This window comes from Ambystoma mexicanum, chromosome 1p (assembly GCF_040938575.1).
Source record: "Ambystoma mexicanum isolate Mex_15411 chromosome 1p, UKY_AmexF1_1, whole genome shotgun sequence".
In the NCBI taxonomy this organism is placed as follows: domain Eukaryota; kingdom Metazoa; phylum Chordata; class Amphibia; order Caudata; family Ambystomatidae; genus Ambystoma; species Ambystoma mexicanum.
This window is the reverse complement of record NC_090921.1, coordinates 1,004,799,257-1,004,820,284: the sequence shown is the minus strand read 5'-3', so window position 1 is coordinate 1,004,820,284 and position 21,028 is coordinate 1,004,799,257. Positions and strand designations below refer to the sequence as shown.

The window sequence follows — 21,028 nt, the reverse complement described above, 5'->3', positions numbered from 1 at the left end:
CTTGGTGGCTGAAGGCCTACTAGCAGATCTCAGGAGCCATGTGTCATGTGTGGAACTGGTGGAACTAGCTCCTATTGTTGTAGAAATTGATGCCTTTCCAATTTTTACCACAGAAAAATGGAGATAAGCAAGTAAATCTAAACAATCCACAACCTAGTATGAAAAAAACCAAAAAAATATGAAAACTATGCAGAGAAATCATGGATCAACAAAGGGTCCAGTAAATTTCTGCGCAATCACATATCCCCAGCAACCCTTTCCCACCCCCAACTTCAGAGTAACAGCCAGAAAAGAGCTGCTCGAAAGGGCAGGGTGGTAAAGAGTGGTACCGTGTATTCCTCCATGCATGGTACAAAAATCCTGAGCAAGGTTGTTCAGGTGGACTCGGTACTGGTGACAGGGGTAATAGACCGCAAGTCACCGGGTGGGGAGTGTGCTCTGTCACCACCGCTCCAGATGGTTGTTTGTGTGGGGGGTGGAAATGGGATGGGAGGGGTGGGGTGGGGTGTTCATTAGGACAGTGGATGGTGAAGTTGAACTACTGCAGTATAGGACTGCAAGTGTGCCCCAAGTTGAGTACGCTTACCGCCCGAAAGAACAAGTATGGTACTAAATAACATGGAGATTATGGGAGGTACTACATTTCGTGCATTGGAGGAAAGAAGGAAGCGTGGAGCAAATTATGTTGCTGGTCAACCCTAAAGTGAATGATTCAAGTCTGTGTCTAATATTTGAGTGTTTTACAAAAGAACGTGAGCATTTGATCCCAAATATACCACATGTTCTTAATCGGTTGGAAAAAGTACCTCTTCTGACTTCAAGCAGATTATATTCTGGAATAATGCTAGATTAGGTGATACTTCACTTTAATTCTTGCCTGGTAAAGGAACAAGTTCTTCAGGCAGCATTGAGAGGGGGTTTTCGGTTTATCTTGGGGTCTCAAATCGCCAACAAGTTCCCACAATGTTAGATGCACATGCTCAAAGAGTCGAGGAGGGAGGGTCACGACAACAGTCGACCCAAACCATTAAGTGTTCAGTGGATGGAACAGGAAGAAGGCAGATTGTGGACTATATGCCAGAGGGGCTGGTGAACAGAAGGGGAAAGGACTGGAGGTGGTTTGCATCTACTTTGAACAAATTTGGTGAAGCATCCAGTGTTAGGCTCCAAGTCCCTGAAAATAATGACATGGAATACGAAGGGCTTTAAGCACTTGTTTACAGAATCCAATTTAGTATTCTCAGAAGCAGATCTCTTCTTACTCTATGAAACCTGGCTTTCTGATTCACCGGTTATCGATGGGTATGTCTGTGTGTTAATGCCTGCTTACAGGGCAAAAAAAGGCAGGCCAGCTGCTGGTTTATTATTAGGTGTTCAGAATGACATCAGAATAAATGTTGCAGGCATGGCCACCGATAACCCCTTTGTGCAGGTGGTTGAATTGGAATGGGATTGGCCGATATACCCAAAGATTACTTTTTCTCCAATTCTAAACCTCTATTGGAACACTTTTTTTGATTACATCGAAGAGCTGCTCTTTACATGGCAAATAAAGAAATAGTAACTTGGTGATAATCTGTGGGGATCGCAAAGCGGCATGTACCCAGAATTTGATCCAATACCCCCTTAGCAATCATAAAAAGGGTTCTACATTGAGGGGTAATGCATGGTTAGCATTGATGGAAGCATGGTGACTTCATCCTTAACGGTTCTTTAGCGGGCGATTGTCCTCCAAAGCGGAAATTGCGTTAAAAGAAAACGTAGATGAAAGCTTGAATTGCAAAACACAGAGGCCCACTCTGCTGCATTTTGCAATTCAAGCTTTTCGTTTTTTTTTTTTTCCTGCATTCTTTCTTGTATGTGGGGGACACCCTTGCAGCCCCTCAACCAAGAAATACCAAAGTAGGAGTGCGGGGACACCCCTGCAAACCCACTTACCTATCTCAGTACTTTCGGATTCGGTCATTCATACCTATGCCGAATGCGGCAAAACCCTATCTACGACCCTCTAGATACGATCTTTTAGGTCAATAGCACCGAAGCACACCTGGGAGCGTGCAGAATCTAAAAGTACTTTGGATAACTTTTTTTGTGTCTGGTAAATCCTTCAAGATGTGGCATCTTTGACAGTTCTCTCCTCTGATAAGAGTGACCACTCTCCTGTTCTGCTCAAATGGAGAGTTGAGTGCTCTGGGTCAACAGGGCCATTCTATCTTGCTGAACTGGAAGTTAATGGGGGTAAAAATAGAGTATGCTGGAATAGGGGGAATATGCAGTCATTCTATCGTACCCTGGGAAACTATTACCACAAGGAGCTTTTTTTGAGGCTTTAAAAAACATACCATATTACTCTATCCTTGAGCGAATATATGCAGTGATGCCTCTGCACATTAAGAGAAACTGTGGAGTGTGTAATCACGAGTATGATCATGAGTTGCAAGTAAAGAAAGGAGGGGGGAAAAGGCAGAAATTGCATATCCACAAGGATCTGAGTGAGGCAGAACAAAAAGGTAATCATACAGGGTTATCGCTTTTGGTTAAAATCTCATTGCTATGCGATGATGCAGAGATTCTCTCAGGATGCTGGTGCAGATTGTGGCAGGCGATTCTCGACAATTTTGGAGAATAATCAACCAGGTTGCAACGTCTGTCCCTTATGCACAACTGAATCCAGTTTCTGAATTGGGATGGTTGGATCATTTATCCAAAGTGTATAGTGGTGAAGGGCCACCATTAATTGAAGGGGGAGATGATGAAGAAGACATCATACAATGTAAGAACAGTAAGCAGTAAGATCTCCCAAGCACCGAGCGCAGATGGTCTATCAAACGTTCATCAAACGTTGTTCTGAAGGAAAATCCTATCTTCTGGGCTGGGTTACTAAGAACTATATACAAAGGGATTATGGTGTCTAAAAGTCTCCCTAATTCCTGGATCTAATCCATCCTTGTGTCTGTGCACAAGAAAGACCAAGAACTATAGCTGTTTACCAACGCCCAATCGCAGTATTGGACATAACTGCAAAAATCTTTGCTACACTGATCCTAGTTGACCGAATGGGCAGAAAAGGTGGGTAGACTTGATTTGTTCCAGATGGGTTTTCGCAAGGGCGCAGGTACCCATGCTAATTCCTTTATTTGGGGTTTGTTAAAACAGGAGGCCATGGTGAAGTCAAAACCAGTTTATATAGCTTTTATTGACTCCACTATGGCCTTTGACAGCGCAGACAAGCATCTTTTGTGGAGCAAGTTGCGAGAGTGGGGTTGTCCAGGAAGCTTACTTCAAATGGTGATAGCACTACATACAAGAACAACAGCGAGAGTCAGGCTGAATCATCAGGGCAAGTTAACATTGCCCACTGCTGGCAGTTGTGGCCTTAAACAGCCCGTTTCTCTCAGATATTAACAAGGCTTTCACCAATGTAAGCGGTTTCTCCCTGCGCTTCGCTACCTCAGATTTGCATTATTTGTAATTTATGGACGACTTGGCATTGTTTGATTTCACACCAATTGGCCTGAAACGTAAACTGAATGCATTGGATGTGTATGCCAGGTCGAATAATCTGATAATAAATACCTCGAAATCTAAAGTGTTTCAGTTCAGACCTGGGATGAAGCAAAAGTATAAGACCTTTATATGGAACCTGGGGTTGGCCAAGCTAGAATCAGTATCAAGCTTTACGTACCTGGGGATTGTCTTAACAGACCTTAGAGCTCAGACAGAATTGGCTGCAAGACTATTGGTCAAAGATATCAGCATTTGCAGTCCGAGCTACTTTGATAAACCGAAGGTTTGGTCAAGTCTCCCGCATTCCAACGCTGGAATTTTATAAGAAGAAAATTCTGCCTGTTATCACATATCGGGGGGAAAAACTTTTGTTTGCAAACTACTCTCGATTATGCTGAACTAGAGGGTCATTACAGGCTTAAGGTTTGGAAATTGCCAAGGGTACTTCCGGCAGCCGTAATTCAGTATGAATTGGGTGTGTCTTCGATCAACTCTATAATCTTCTGGAACAACCTCTCTCTACTAATTAAGATCTCAGGCACAGAGGAGGGTACCACACGGTGGGAACTGAAACGTATCAGAAAAGGGTTATTGCCTTCCTTTAATGTATGGATAGAGTGTGAGAAAAAACGTATGGCATATTCTCCATAGAATGATCATAAGAACCCCAATGAAGGCGAAGAAAAAGCTTTATGAAATGGACTGGATTCACACCATTAAAAAGGTCTGGTCATACCTGCGGTATGGGGATTTTCTCCTGGATGTGAGGATGTATGGGGTGGTTCCTGCGTAAAGAGGGAAACAAGGCGAAAATTGACCAAGTTTAAAATGGCGTGCCCAGATTATGCGCCTGAGATTAAATCTTTTGACGAGGGAGATTACAGGTGCTAGAGATAACATCCCTAGGGCTAAAGGACCTGTACATTTTGTCTTCAATAAGACAAAGTGGAGACATTAAAGTATATTCTGTTACATTGTCAGTGTCTGAATGACCGAAGAGGTTTTTGCTTTGGGCAGCTGAGGCATCAATATAAACTGTTGTCTGTGGAAACAGTTTGGCAGGCCATAATGTTTTCTTACGGGTTGAACCATTGGATAACTGCTGCGGTGCATTTATAAGAAATGTAGTCTCTAGCCTTTTAATGTTGAATTATGGTTTTGTTGTTTTTTTTTTAAATATTTAAATCAAAATAATTACCTTTCAAATAATTGCGATGAATTGTCATAAACTATGAATGTTTTTTTTTAGCATTGTGTTAGTGTATTTTTTATTTTAGGTTAAAGGTCATTTTTTATAAGCAAATAACATTAAATACAAAATAAAAAAAGAAGAAACTATGAGCAGATGCTACCAGGTACTTAGGGTTTGTGGAGAAAGGTGTTTAAGAGATTTGAGCTAAAAGAATAGAAAAGGAAGCTGTGTATGGTCATGAATCTGAGGGGGGAGACCATTCCCACAGACCACAGTGGTGCATCCACAGTACAATAGTCCCCCTGGGTGTAATTTATTTATTGACAGCTTTTTAGGTGCTTATACAGCAAGTAAATTCAGTTTCAAAGCACACACAGGGCAAAAGAGAGGGGGGGACATGGGAAAGAGACACATTCAAATACATAAAAATATTAAATACAGAGGAAGGGAAAAAAGGGAAAACCTACTATGCCCTGGGAGTATTCAGAACATGCAAGTCCAGAAAGGAGGAGGCAGGTGCTGGGGTGCCCATGCTCATGGGTGAGCAACAGGTGAAATGCAAGGTTAAGTGCAAGCCTTCAGGACGGAGGATGTGCCAAGGCAAGTGCTGAGTATAGACAGAAGCTGGGGGCGATTTAGTGTGGGTGGTCAGGCCACCAAGGATGAATAAGGGCCCTGGGCACCAATCAAGCAACTGTGACATTAGCAGAGGAGAAAAGGGGGGGGAGGGTAGATAAAAAGGAGCTTCCAAAATGTAAGGAAGTCCTGCTCAAGACTCAGAAGGGGACGGGGTGGGCTGTTCCATAGAAGGGAGCCAGCTGAGGAAAGGGATCGACCTCATGCCCTCTGTTTAGCGAAACGCTTTACACACAAAGAGTTGGTGCCAGAGGAACACAGAGGTCTAGAGGGAGAATATTTAGTAAGAGAATTGCAGATAGTGTGGTCCCAGGCCCCAGACAGCTTTGTGGATGATAGAAAGGGATTTGAATTTAATCTGTGAAGCCACCAGGAGCCAGTGAATACTTTTCAGGCCAGGAGAGATGGGGTCCCTGGGCTTAAGGCCAATAAGTCTTGCTGCCCTATTCTGGATTAGCTGTAGGGGGTCACAGAGTGGAAGAAGGAAGAGCTGGAAGTGGGACTTCTTGGAGAGAGAGAGAGGGAAAGGGAGAGGGAGAGGGAGAGGGAGAAAAGAGCCCATGGAGGAAGGCCAGAGTGAAGCGAAGAAGACAGGAGTAGGGATCCCAATGGGAAGGTGCTCAGTTTTGCTGGAACTGAGGCAGAGCAGAGATCATTGGAAATGCACCAGGCATGGATGGCAGACAGGCAGTCACGGATGATAGAAGGTGCAAGAAGGTCAGCAGGAAGTTTGAAAAAGTGTTGTGCGTCGTTTGCACATAACACTGGAAGTTGGGCAGAAGGAGGAGATAAGAAGTCCCGGCTGAGTAAGGTTGATGTTTAAGAGCCAAGGGGAGAGGATAGAACCCTGCGGGACACCACAGGTGGAGAAGGAAGTGGGAGAGGAGAAGGTGTCTAAGATGACTTGGGAAGAGCAGTCAGTTAGGCAGGAGGTCAGCCAGTCCAGTGCCCGACCCGAGATAGCAAGGGTATCGTGGAGCTTTTGTATAAGGTTCGATTGGTTGACTGTGTCAAAGGCAGAGGAGAGATCAAGTTGGATGAGGACAGCTGTGGAGTTGGAATCCAGGGAAGTGAGCAGTTCTTCATGGGTGTAATTTTAATTCTGTTCAGTAGAGCAGTTTGCACAGCGGATGGATCACATGTGGGAGGAACCCCCTTATGGGATTAGGGACGACCATGTTCAGAGAAAGCTGTATTCCCCCGCATTAGTATACCTAAAACCTTCTCCAATGCTAAATCCTCCTTCCCCTTCTTTTGATAGGGTCAATATCGGCTATTGTCAAGTTAGCAAACCTAATATACTTAACATGATTAAAACATCAAGGTATGCTACAAATAGATCTGTTTCAAGTATTGGGAAACTTCATCTACTTCACAAGACTGAAACATTAGATAATTCAAAGTATGATACAGCTGGCTTTATTTTATGCACTGAGAAGATGAGCAGGAGTCCAAGGATCACTTTGGAGAAGCAGAGTAAGGGCTCTAGCTTTTTAATTAATGTGATTGGCCCAAAGCAATTACATTTTCCAACACAGGGATTTAAATACACCACAGTGGAGATATGTGGAGAGAAATGTCCTCTAAGTAGGAAGCCGGTGAGCCGTACAGCAAGCAAGCAGACGAGAGCCAGCAGAAAGGGAGCCACGAGCGGAGGAGGAGAACCCGAACACGGTCAAGGAAGCAAGGACTGCTCAGGCTGCTGCAGAGAAAAACCTCAGGTCAACCAGAGCACCGGTGAAGCATCACGAGAGAGGACACACCGCTGGGAGAAGCAGATGTCCGCAGAGCAGCTGCAGACCACGACAGAGCCCTGAAGGCTAGCAGAGCCTCAAGAAATGCAGCGGTTAGGTAAACTCCAGAATCTTTCAGGAAGAAGCAAGCGGGAATGCAGGTTACCCAAAAGGTGCTGGAGGTCCAGGTATCAAAGGGGTGAAGGCAGAAGCTGGAACAAGGGGGCCCGGGACCCTGGGAATGAAGTGCGAGTCTGGGACCCGCACCCATATGAGAAACAGAAACAAAGACCAATCCGAATATTACGAGTCTGGGAATCGCACTCAAATAGGGACAATCCATGAGAGGATGAAGGCTTGGTAGGAAAGTAAACCAAGTTGATTTGAATATTTCGAGTCTGGGACCCCACACCCAAATGAGAAGTTCAAGAAAGGATAACCGCTTGGCAAGAGAGTGAACCAAGCAGTTATGAATATTGCAAGTCTGGGACTCGTATCCAAAAGAAGGACAGTCCATGAGAGAACAATTGCTTGGCAGGGGTGTAAAACAAGCCATTCTGCGAGTCTGAGATGCGCACCCAAAATTAGTAAAGAATACTTAGTGAAACGAATCCTACGCTTCGTAAAAAAGGAGTGTGTCAAGTTGGTGGGATTAACAGTAGAAACACAATGAGCATATTCTTGTGAACTGCCTACATACCATTGTTTAAGAAAATACAGGCTTGAGAGGCCCCAGAAGGAGAGAAGCACTACAAGAAGGAATCTAGAGCAAGGGATTACAACCCTAACCTTGGAGTCCTACAGTTTTGAAAATATCTTTGTTTTTACCACTTTGTTTTTACCACTTTTGATTACCCGAGATACTGGGAACTTATGTTGATTGGATCTGCAAAGAACACTTTACTTTGGGAAGTGATCCTTGCACAGTTGGTTTAAGTTATTTGTGCTAGGGACAGAGGTAGGCTTTTTGAAACATGGCAGTGACCGACTTTATGGCTTTGGACCATTTGACAATTTCCCTAGTTTTCTTAGAGACAAGAAAACCCATCTTAGTTTTAGGGACAGAGGTAATTTTCAAACCCTTTTTCAAGTAATAAAGATTTCTGTCCCAAAACATGTCAACAATGTTTCCAATCCTTACTTCTGCACCCTCACAGTAGGTTTCAGATATCCAGTCCTGGAAGCAGAGTGTGGGAGGTCAGAAGAACCCTGGAGCTGGAGCTGGTTCATTTTGTATCCACTTCCCCTTCGTGCCTGGTGGCGTGTGTGACTAACCCAAAGTAGTAGCAGGTTTAACCAGCAGGAGGGGTTGTGGGCTTCTCAACTCCCACATGTGCAGTGAACAAACTGGGACCCTACAATTATGTGTTGTTAATTTTTATATAACTGGATGTTGAAAATATGGTAATGATTACCAACTATGTTCATTCTATTTACATTTTTTATTTCTGGGTTCATCTTTGTATGTTCTGAAAATATTTGTCTCAATCTGACTTTGGTACATAGTAGGCCCTGAGGAAGCTCCATCTATGAGTGGAACATCTGTAGGGCTACAACAGCACAAGCAGCAACTGTTTCTTCAGATTGGAAAATGCAAATCATTAACATTATGAACATAAACAAAAGCGGCTCATCTTTAATATTTGTCTTTTGCCATTTAACTACAGAAGAACAAGTTACTCTCTTACCTGGTAACGTTCTTTCGATGGGATGGTCCGACGACTTTTTCCATATCTATGACAGGTAATCACCACAGCAGTGCTGGATCGGAAAATTTTCGGCGTCTGCATCCTGCGTCGATGACGTCGATACGCTGTCCTCGAGGGCATCCGTCGAGCCGACGTCACCGGATGTTATAAGTAGGACGCACATAGCCTCAGTTGTAGTTGTAGTTTTTTCGCAGAACGTGTGGCACCACTCATCTGCCAGTCTGACCACAGAAAGCCTTGTGGAAACGTAAGCTGCAATCGCATAAGAAATTCTGTAGCGGGGCAGGTAGGGAGGGAGCAATGGAATACGTCGTTGGACCATCCCATCCAAAGAGCGTTACCAGGTAAGAGAGTAACTTGTTCTTCGAGGAGATTGGGTCCTCTGACGTATTCCATATCTATGACAGACTCCCAAAGCAGTACCAACGAATGGAGGAGGGAAAAAGAATTAAGAATATAGAAATTTAGAATGTCCAATCAAATTGCAGAGTAAAGGACCGCCTTGCCAAAGGCTAGATCCTGCCCATGGATGGAATCTAGGGAGTAGTGTCGTACAAAAGTATGGACCGAAGCCCAAGCGGCTGCTTCACTGATGTTTCCAATAGGAACGCCCCTCTGCAGGGCAGTAGAGTCAGCCATACGCCTAGCAGAATGGGCCCGTAAGACAACCGGAGGGTCCTTACCCGCCCGGCGGTAACATTCAGAAATTGCCCAGATAATCCATCTAGACAAAGTCTGCTTAGTAACAGCTTGTCCCAAACTCCTTCCAGCGTAACCTATAAAGAGGTGATCGTCCACTCTGACCCGGGACATGCGTGAAATGTAGAAACTTAAACTTAAAGCTCTCCTAGGATCCAACCTATGGAGCCTCTCCTCTTCCTTACCAGGATGCGGAGGAGGATAAAATGCCGGAAGAATGACCTTCTGGCTTAAATGAAATTCCGACACCTCTTTCGGAAGAAAGGAAGGACGAACTCTAAGGACAACCCCGTCCTTATGAAACACCGTGAAGGGTGGCTTAACAGAAAGTGCCTGCAACTCACTCACTCAGCGAGCGGAAGTGACCGCAACTAAAAATACAGTTTTAAGAATCAACAGTCTCAAAGGACAAGAATGTAAAGGCTCAAATGGAGCACCCATTAGAAATTTTAGAACAAGGTTCAAATCCCAACCAGGCACCTGGAAAGGTGACGGCGGAAACACATTAGTGAACCCTTTGAAAAAATGAGAAATTAAAGGAATCTTGAAATTAGAACACTCCTCAGACGAGCGCTTAAATATGGACAGCGCCGCCAGGTGACCTTTAATGGTACCCACTTGCAGGCCCTTGTGGGCTAACGAAAGCAAAAAAAAGACAGAACCACAGGAATGTTGCATGAAAAAAGGATCCACATTCTTAGCCCTGCACCAGTCGCAGAACTTTCTCCAACGGCAACGGTACAGGGACTTGGTTGCAGGCTGAAAGCAACACCTCCATCACGTCTTCAGGGAGGTCCCAATCCTTATACCTCAACCTTTCAGAAGCCAAGCGTGAAGGTTGAGGGATCTAACCTCTGGATGGAGAATCTGACCCCACTCCCGTGAGAGCAGATCGTCTTGTTAGGGAAGACGACGCGGAGGGCAGATGGACAAGTCGAGAAGATCCGGGAACCACGTTCTCCGAGCCCATAAAGGAGCAATGAGGATCATCCGGGAACCAAACCTCCGTAACCTCCGCAGCGGGATGACGGGAACTGGAGGAAATGTGTACAGCAGTGGGAAGGACCACTCCACCATGAACTCGTCTCCTAAGGTTACTCTTAGAGGAAATTCCCGCAAGCAGAACCTTTTCGCACTTCAGGTTGACACTGGAGGCGAAGAGATCCACTTGAGGGGTCCCCTAAAGGGCAAAGATCTCCAGGAGAATCTCCTGAGCCAGCTCCCACTCGTGAGGGATCAAGCTCTGCCTGCTCAGAGCGTCCGCCGTCTCATTTTCGTCTCCGGCCTAATGAACTGCTGAGATCGAAATTTCCTGCTGGATGGACCAGAACCAGAGCTGCATCGCCTCCCTGCAGAGAGGAAGTGACCCTGCCCCCCCCCCCTTGTTGAGGTAGTGCATGGCCACTGTATTGTCCGTCGGGACATTCTTTCCTCGCACAGTCGGCAGAAAAGCCTTCAGGGCAAACCGGACGGCCCTCAGCTCCAACAGATTGATATGGAGTCTGGACTCCGACGAAGACCAACGACTGCCGACTGTCGACTCGTTGGCATGAGCTTCCCATCCCTTGAGGGATGCCTCCGTCACGATCGTCACCTCCGGCCAGGGTAGCCAAAATGGAGCCCCCTCATCAGATTGCCTTCAACGGCCCACCACAGAAGGTCCTGGGCGACCGAGGGCGGCACCTGAACAGGGTCCGACATCCTGCCGGAGGACTGTGACCACTGCATCTTGAGAGCCCACTGCAGAGATCTCATCCGCAGTTGAGCCTCTGGCACCAGAAGAATGCAGGTTGCAATGAGGCTGAGCAACCTCAAGAACTCGAACGCCGGGAGACTCTGGGCCTGCTGAAACTTGTGCACTATCTGCTGAATGTGATGAGCCCTCACCTGGGGAGGAAAACACTGCAACAGGGATGTGTCGAACACTGCTCCGATGTACTGGAGCCGTTTGACTTCAAGTTGAGGGAGAAGCCCAGCTTGTGAAGGGAGTGGCAGGTGACGGACAGATGATGCAGGACTTGCACAGGAGAGCGCACCCTGATCAACCAATCATCCAGGTAGGGGTAGACGTGAATCCCTCCTTTCCTGAGATACGCTGCCACCACCACCATGAGCTTGGTGAAGACCCTCGGGGCGAAGGTCAATCCGAACGGCAGGACCCGAAACTGAAAGTGCGAGTCGCCAACCGCAAATCTCAGGTACTTCGTGTGCTTGGGATGGATCGGCACATGAAAATAAGCGTCCTTGAGGTCGAGAGACGCCAACCAGTCCTGAAGTTGAAGGGCCTGGAGGACTTGAGAAAGAGTAACCAACTTGAACTTGTCCTTCCCGAGGAGTTTGTTAAAACCGCGCAAATCCATGATGGGTCTCAATCCCCAGTCTTTCATCGAAATCAAAAAATAAGGGGAATACCATCCCTGGTTCCTCTCCGCTACAGGCACCAGTTCTATGGCGCCTTTCTCCAGCAGGGATTTGATTTCCTGCGCAAGGAGCGGATCCGGGCTCTTCGAAAGAGATTCCCTGGTGGATTGTCGTGAGGTCTCTGCCGGAAAGGAAGACAGTAGCCGTGGGCTATGATCTCCAGAACCCACACATCTAAAGTAATGGCACGCCATTCTACAAGATGCTGTGGCAGCCTTCCCCCAACCGGCGAACCATGGGTCATGGCATCATGACTGAGCTGAAGCGGCTGTGGCAGTGCCCGAGGGCAAAAAGGCAACTGCCCGAGCGGCCTTGGCACCACGAGTGCCTTGTTTTCCACCTCTGGTACTCCCCTCGATCTACCAAAGGAAGAGTAGTATCGAAAGGAACCTCCCCTCCATTGCTGTCCCCTAGGATGAAAAGGCAGAGGTTGGCGAACTGCAGCGCTCCAAGACTTTGCGGCAGCTTTTGAGATCTGCAACCTCTCAAGGCTCTCGTCAGCCTTGCTGCCAAAAAGATGTTCACCATCAAAGGGCATGTTGAGAAGCCGGGCTTGTACGTCAGGAGCAAACACCAACTTCCGCATCACGGTGCTCGCTGCCATGGACCGGCTGACACAGTCTGCCATGTCCAAACCCGACTGAACGGATTCACACATGGCATCCTTGCCATGCTGAACGAGTGCAAGAAAACCATCCCGTTCCTCCCCTTCGGGAATATGTTCAGTCGCCAAAGACACAATTCCACAGAGTGCGAGTGAAATGTGCTAGGGCACACATGGAGTTGGCCGCCTGTAAAGCCATACCCCCTGAAGAAAACACTTTCTTCGCCTCAGGCATCAAAACGTTTGTCGTTCGCCATCAGGAGGGATGGTAGGCTACGAAGCCTGCTTTGCCGTAGCCGCCTGCACCACCAAACTCTCCGGAGTGGGGTGCATAGTCAAGTAGCAGGGGTCGCTACTGGCTGGACGGTATTTTTTCAGCAACAACTTGCTCACTGCCGGGAGACTCTCTGGAGCAGTCCTAGCCGCGGCCACCCTTCTCTGTAAAGCCATATGAAAACGCAGCACCGGGTCAGTGGGTGAACCTTGGTCAAGGATATCTGTCAGGTCATCCTGCAGAAAATCCACTGCTGGAGCAGACCACCCCAAGTAATCCATCACCCTCGACATGAGGCGCCTGTACGAAGATTCAGCATGCGTACCAAGCTCAGGCCTGCCAAACTCCACCTCTGGTGAGGTATCAAGACCACTGGCATCATGCAAAGACTGACGCAGGTCTTCTAACTGGCTATGACCAGATAACAGGTCACCAGGAACCTCATCAGGAACTAAACCTTCCTCAGACCCTTCATCCACCTCAGAAATATAATCCAGAGGCTGGACGAACTCCCTGGATGAAGGCACAGAAAAAGGTTCAAAGACAGGCCTGACTGACTGCTTCAGAGCCTTCCTCTGTGTCTCCACCGATGCACGGGGTACCTCCGGTACAGCCTCCACAAAAGGCGTCGACGAAATCGGCGTCGATGTCGAGCGTGGCGCCGATGGCTTCGACACAGGCCTCAAAGGCAGTGCCCTGAGTGTGTCCTTCGATGGCCTCGCCGCCGATGGTGTTGAAGACTTCCTCGTCGAGGGCATCAACGTCTTCTTAGAAGACCTCACAGGCTCCACCGGTCTCGAGGCCATCGAGCACCGGGAGCGGGCATGGTTAGAGCGATCCACCTTGTCCGATCGAGACCTCAAAGGTTCCCAGTGATCGCTCCGACCGCCCGAGCCGGAAGGCGTGAGAACGGTGGCTCTACCACGTTCCTTGCCGGCTGGAATGGCGCCGTGCGCCTCGAAAATCGCCATCATTTCCTTCAGAAATGCGTCCCATTCTGCAGGAGAGGAATGCTTGGTAGGACAAGATACCCGCCGACTGGCAGAGTCCTCGGACAAAGACGGGGAAGGCGACCTGTGATGGCGCTTCCGCGAGTGCCTCAAGGAGGCAGAGGAATGGCGGGAACCACTCCGGGACCGAGACCCCCTGGACTTGCGCCAACGACACAGAGTCGCCCCTCGAATAGTCAGTCGAAAGCCCTGCGGATTTCGACTTCCGGGGTTTGGAAACCCTACCTACCGAAAGCTTCTTCTTCCGCTTCCGCAAGGCCTTCGACGTTAACGACTGGCAATCGTCACTGTCATCAGTGGTGTGGTCCTCGCCGAGGCACCAGAGGCAGACGTCATGTGGGTCCATAAGTGACATCTTGGAACCGCAGTCCCGACACTTCTTGAATCCCGACCGCGGGGTAGAAGAAGATGAAGACATATCTTCACAAAACACCAAGTTCGAAGAACCGATAGAACAGAACCGAGGCGCGCCGAGATCTCCAAAGCGAACACGTTCTCGGAAAAAACAGAACTGAGGCTATGGGCATCGTGCGTCCTACTTATACCATCCAGTAACGTCGGCTCGACGGAGGCCCTCGAGGACAACGTATCAACATCATCGATGCAGGACGCAGAGGCCGAGAAAACTTTCCGAACCGGCAAAGCTGTGGTGATTATCTGTCATAGATGTGGAATACGTCTGAGGAACCACTCCCCTTGAAATATCAATTTGCATATCAGTCTGGCTGTACCCACAAGGGCGACCAGACTGTGAATCTGCAGTTTCTTAGGTTAGCATAAGCTAATCCATTCATCCATCAGCGTAAAATCCGTTTAGCAGTATAGTTTGTTCTGAGCTATCAAAGATCAACATTTGCTGAGAGCCATGCAGAAAGATAGTTTCTAAGCGCTAAATGTGGTCTGCTTTTTGTCCATTATGAATCAGGCTTTTGCTGAGCATGAAAGGAAATGTGTTCATGATAGAAATGCTGAATGCAGTTGAACAGCGAATAGATGTTATTTAGAAGAGAGTGTCTCTTGGCAGAGAGTGAGTTATTCTTTAGCACAGAGAAATAGCCTTGACTGTGAAGATAGCATGACTGAAGTTTACGTTTACGTCCGAGTTAGAATGTCTTGTACGAAAGCGCACAATATGCCTTGCTTTCTCAGAATATGTCCAGTACAGTACATGCTATGATAAAATGTATGCACGTAGGCAGAAGCATGCTGTTTTTTTTGTAATGATTCTACGCATGTATGAAATATACATCACTGCCACTATGTATAAACAGTGGATTTCTTTCCAGTACTGATGTGTGAGTAGGCTAGTGTGTGCCAGTGTGTGCTCGTGGTAGAGTGGTAGTGCTAGGGGCCTTGCCTTAGTGGGCATCTGACTTTTACTGCCTTGAATAATAAACAGTTTTTCATTTATTACTATTTCCCTGTCTCGTGTGATCTTATTTTGTTTCCAAAGTATACATTTTGGACTCACAAATGGCGCTACAAAAAAGAAACCTTCCAATGATGATCGAGGACGGTGTTTGGCAAGTATCCCTGACACTCTGCTCTGGTCCAAATGGAGCGAAGTTCCTTGCAGTTGCTATTCCTGTTCCACATGTTTGCCAAGCGATCATCTCCGGCGAGGGTTTGGAACCGCTGCAGCAGTGATGCTGTTTTTCATCTTTTGAATGAAGACCACCAGGCACGGAAATAGAGTTTCCATTTGATGGTAGATGTCGTTGCCTCCTTGATATCAGGTGAGCTTGCTCCAAGCTGTTTGTCTAAAAAAGTATGGGCATATATTTTGCCAGGCTAGAATAGTTTTTTTTAAAGATGCCTGATGTAATGAAAATTCACACATGTTGTGTAGATTGTTGTGTTGAGAGAAAAGCCACTGGGTTAGAGAATGAAATAATAATGAGTCCGTAACTCAGTAATCTGAGAGCAATACAGGGGAGATTGAGGAGTATGCTGGACAACTGGGATGTGGTCCCAGAGTCAGTATACCAGTCAGTTCAAAAGATTGAGAAGATAGGAGTCACCAAAGAAAAACAGCAGTTACAAAGCACACAACCGTTTTTGATAGATACCGGGTCACAAAAATGCCCCAATGACAGCTCATTGGTTCCAGATATTGTCCTGTCAGGGAAACAGAATGTTTCTGTAGGGTTTGCATATACACCAGAAATATGCGCTGTGTCTCAGCCAGTACCCATTACTGTTGGTCCCTTTACAGATAAATGCCACTTCTTGCTAACATCCAAAATGGGGAGAGACCCTATTGGGATTGAATATGTTGAAAGAATTGTAAACAAGGATTCATTGCAGCACTGATGGTGTATACTTAACGATGTCCCAGCAGAAATATTTTTCCTTCACAGAATTTAGCATTGCCTTCGGATCTGGTGAGGAAAGGTGTAATTAAGGAAATATCTAACAGCACTTGTAACAGCAGCATTTTGCCAGTTTTTAGAAAGGGGGGCAATGTTTGCCCTACTGTTTTGCAGTTTATTTAAAGGACAAATTAACCATGATTACTGCTACTCAAGGAACATGCTTTTCTGTGATTGATACATTGACTTTTACTAGAATACCACGAGGATACACAGAGTAGCATTTACAGAAGGACTTTTAAGGAACAGGCGGAAATATTACAGTTGCCACAATATTGCACATTGTTACTAGTTGCAGCAGACTCCTGTGAAGTATGCCTGAAGGGCATTGTTAGTTTACTGAAGGATCTTGCAAATCGAGAGCACAAAGCTTCTTTGGAAAGGTACCAGTCTTGTCAACAAGAGGTAGCATATATAGGGTACCGCTTGTTGAAGGAGGGTAGGAGCCTTGGTCTTGAGAAAGTACATGTTGCATCCCCATGGCAAGGGGATGCTTACTGTCAGAACACTTTTGTCACTGTAAAAACTGCTTTGTGTTGCACTCAAATCTTGGGGATTTCTAATTATGTCAAGAGGTGTGTCGTGTTTCTGTATGTAAAAGATGGATGTGCTTTGGCAGTACTAACCCAGGGACATGGTGGGAAAGATAGTCCATGGGAATATTTTTCCTTTGCATTGGGTCCTGTTGATTATGCATCATGCAAAGAAAGTGAAGGCATGATTTCGGGCCACTCCTTAACCATGGTGCCTCACTCAGTTGATGTACTTCCAGAATCATGCCACATCAGCTTGAATTAGGAACTTGCTCTGTTCACAAGATTTAACCTATTAAACACAGATAAGTTGCTACCACTTCCTGAGCAAAATGATGTTAAAGAGGACGACCAGGATTGTGTGAATACCACTGAACAAGAGAGCAAAGAAAGAATAGATTTGTTTGACACATCTTTGTCACTTCCTGAACCACCACACATTAAGTTGGAATGGCCCGACACCCAGATCCTACCAGCCCTGACTCTGACACAGGCTAGAACAGGTCTCAACTTTTATGAAATTGTGAAGGGCAGTGTGTATGCAGTAGAATGCAGGGATTAATGGCTTTGCCTTGTTTGAAAACAGTTTAACCATATATGCCATACCTTATACTGCATTTTCTTTTGGTTTCTTGAGATACATCTGATGCAGGAAGACTGGTCTACTGATACAGACTGGCTTACAGCTGAACCGCCGTGCCAAGTGATTTCTCCAAGCCAAGCGATTGCAGCACTGTGCAATGGGTAATGTCTCAGTATGTCAAGCATGATAACAGCTCGTCTGAGAAGTACACAGAATGTAGCTGCTGGTTGAAATCCAAGGCGGACAGAAGCTGGCTCGTAGTAGCTGCCTGCAAATTGAGAGATGTACTTCTCAGCTATTTTGTTCGAAATGGAAATGTTTATCATACAAGCTGTTTGCATGGATGGTAAGAAAAGACACTGGATCCATGCTGCACATCTGAAATATTTATTACCTTTGCCCTATGCTGTGACAGACTGAGAAGAGGAGGGGTTAGGGGACAGCAAATGAGAAATATGTACTCCAGTGTGGCTTTCATTGAGAGAAAAGAATACAGATCCTGGTTTTGAGCAACGCGAGGGTCCGTTGAGATCTGAATATAACTGAATTGTTCAAAGATCACTCTGCCCAGGGTGACACGATACAATCTGTACCAAAGAAAGATAGGGAAAGATTTTTTGAGGTAGGAAAGTGTTGCAGCAATTTGAGCAGCACCCACAAGAAACCAACGTTTGTTCCCTCTATACCCGCCCAAAGACTCCTGGAGGTAGAGTGGGGCAGGGAACCGAAGATGTGAATTAAGCAAGGACATGTGGTCAAGTGCCACCCATGGATACACTTCTAGAGCCTATATCAGTGAGGCTTCTTAATGGACACTGATGAACTATGCCCATGTTTGGGTTGCGCAGAAGTGAGGATATGGATACTTGCCACAGAAATGATGAGATCCAAGAGACCATGGTCAGCCAGAAAGAAATGTGTTACTTGGTCTGCTAATGAGTATGGTAGTAATGATAACTACTGTCTTTTGGGTACTAGAGAATGCACACCATCTCAGAAAATGTTTGCCCACGTCCATCCCACCTGTTATGCTATGTTTTCTTTTCAAGTACACACAAACGCTCACTCACACACACACACACACACACACACACACACACACACACACACACACACACACACACACACACACACACACACACACACACACACACACACTTTCACCTTGAGCACCAGGTTGATAGATATATATATTTGAGCACCAGGTTGATAGATATATATATGAAAAAAAGGTTTTATACCTCAGTACAAAGTGGGCGGAGTGCACTCCATAAAGCAGCCCAGAGGGATAAATCCACACTGTGTATTAAGTCAAAGGACCAAAAGTTGCCAGGCATTTAAAGTGTTTCTTTAATTTAAATGTCATGGACAAAAGATAAGAAAAGCACGAAAACGACGCGTTTCGCAGCAAACACACCGCTTGATCACGTTTGGAGTGTGAACACAGAGAAAGGACTTAAAAACCGGCATGCTCTCTATGGTTTCAATGTATAGAGCAACATACACTTTCAGACTATCCGTTTACAAATTCCACAATTTTTAAATGTTGCGCACAGCTTAGTAAGTCGTAATGGATTCACATCAGTGTTTTCAAAAAAGTTATTAAATGAGCAAATTGTGTTCTCATTTCTCAACAACATCTTAGACTGCACAACAATTTAATTATATCCAAAAATAGAGATGTTGGCATATGTTGGTAAAGTACCATTTCGACTGCAGCTTATATGTGCTAGATGTCGTTTCACCATGTGTGCTGCCGACTTGCTGTTTGCGTTCCAAATATGGAAAGGCAACGTCAATATAGGCTTGTGTTGCTGTGTACCGTTGAATCGAATAGACACATGGAGCGGATCAATGCACGATCACAGAGGGCCTTGTATTTTGTCCAGCTAGTCCCGAAATTAACCTTTGAAGTACGAGGTCTGTGTTACTCGATGTGCCTTGCAGCAATACATGCTGCAATGTGCTGTGCTCGCTGCACTGCTAGGTTTGAGGGTGTACAATGTATCTAACTTGAGATATAATTCTCACAAGGTAATGCAGTTCTTAAGTTAAATTGCATAGTGCGCTTCACAAAAATATGTTAAGGTTCCTAAGTAAAATAAGTGCAAATACCTATTTATACTGCCTGTGCAAACATGCAATATATAACAAAGTTAATAAAGTGCAATGTGCACATATGTGATATCTATCTATCTAGGTCCTGCTTTTGTCCACGTCTTTCTATGCATCATTTAGAGCAATGTTTTCAGTTAATGAAATGATAGCACCCACATTTTGTCACTGTTGTAGTGCTTGCAGGTGTCATCCTAGGATGCTGCCTGTGTATACGTTTTCCCTGTTATAGTATCCATGCTATGTACATGTTTCCAGAGATCTGGCGCACTTACAGGTCATCATGGTAAATTGCCAAGGATTTGTCTTCTTGCACTAAGACACTACTGCTCTGCCTATGTTACTGCCTTAGTAACTAGCTACGCAGTTCCTTATTTTTATCCCTGTTTTGACTGACCCCTGTCATGTAACTTGACAGATGTCATTGTACCGTCTCACCACCCTACTGCCTAGCATTACTGTCTTAGAATTGCTTAGCTCATGCTAAAAGGAGAGTTTGTGAATCTGCATTTTCTTAGGTTAGCATAAGCTAATCCATTCATCCATCAATGTAAAATCTGTTTAGCAGTATAGTTTGTTCTGAGCTATCATGGATCAACAATTGCTCAGAGCTATGCAGAGAAATATGATGCATTATAACTTATGTATAGAGAAAAGTCTAGTTTGTAAGCGCTAAATGTGGTCTGCTTTTTGTCCATTATGAATCAGGCTTTTGCTAAGCACGAAAGGAAATGTGTTCATGATAAATGCTGAATGCAGATGAACAGCGAATAGATGTTATTTAGAAGAGAGTGTCTCTTGGCTGAGAGGGAGTTATTATTTAGCACAGAGAAATAGCCTTGACTGAAGATGGCATGACTGATTTAGTTTACTGCAGAGTTAGAATGTCTTGTACGAAAGCGCACAATATGCCTTGCTTCCTAAGAATATGTCCAGTACAGTACATGCTATGATAAAATGTATGCACGTAGGCAGAAGCATGCCATTTCTTCTGTAATGCTTCTATGTATGAAATATATGTCACTGCCATTATGTATAAACAGTTGATTTCTTTCCAGTATTGGTGTGTGAGTAGGCTAGTGTGTGCTCATGCTAGAGTGTTTGTGCTAGGGGCCTTGTCTTAGTGAGCAGCTGACTTTCACTGCCTTGCATAATAAACTGTTTTCCGTTTATTACTTATCTCCATGTCTCATGTGATCTTATTTTGTTTCCATAGTGTATATTTTGGGACTCAAGTCCAGGACCAAAATGCTAGGCAGTCACCGTTGTACAAATGTGGCCTCACTTTGAACTGAGCCATGCACCCTCCCACAGTGCGTCAACTGGTCTAGGCCAGTTCTTGGCACTGGGCTGGCCATCACACTTTGTGGGGGCAGCGTCCTGTAAGTCTGGAGTTTTTTGGGGTACCAACCTGATCGGCTGGCTTGAAGAACACTCTGATTAATGGGCTGGGTTGGGCCACCCTTTGAGAATGTAGGTATATCTAGGGGAGACACTGATCCTTCCCTCAATTTTGTTTGAATTCTGACAGATCTTTCAGAAGACATGTGGGTCTTTTTATCTGCTGAAGGACTTTTCACAGTTTTGGGCTGTTGCTGCTTTTTTGTCATACTGGCTCTACCCTCTGTCCTGGGCTTAGC

At 45.7% G+C, this 21,028-nt stretch overlaps 1 protein-coding gene across 1 annotated transcript in view; it reads right to left on the bottom strand.

The window, feature by feature from the left end:
* COG4 (component of oligomeric golgi complex 4) overlaps positions 1-21,028 on the bottom strand; it is a 984,804-nt gene that overhangs the window by 737,110 nt on the left and 226,666 nt on the right. The window lies entirely within an intron of this gene.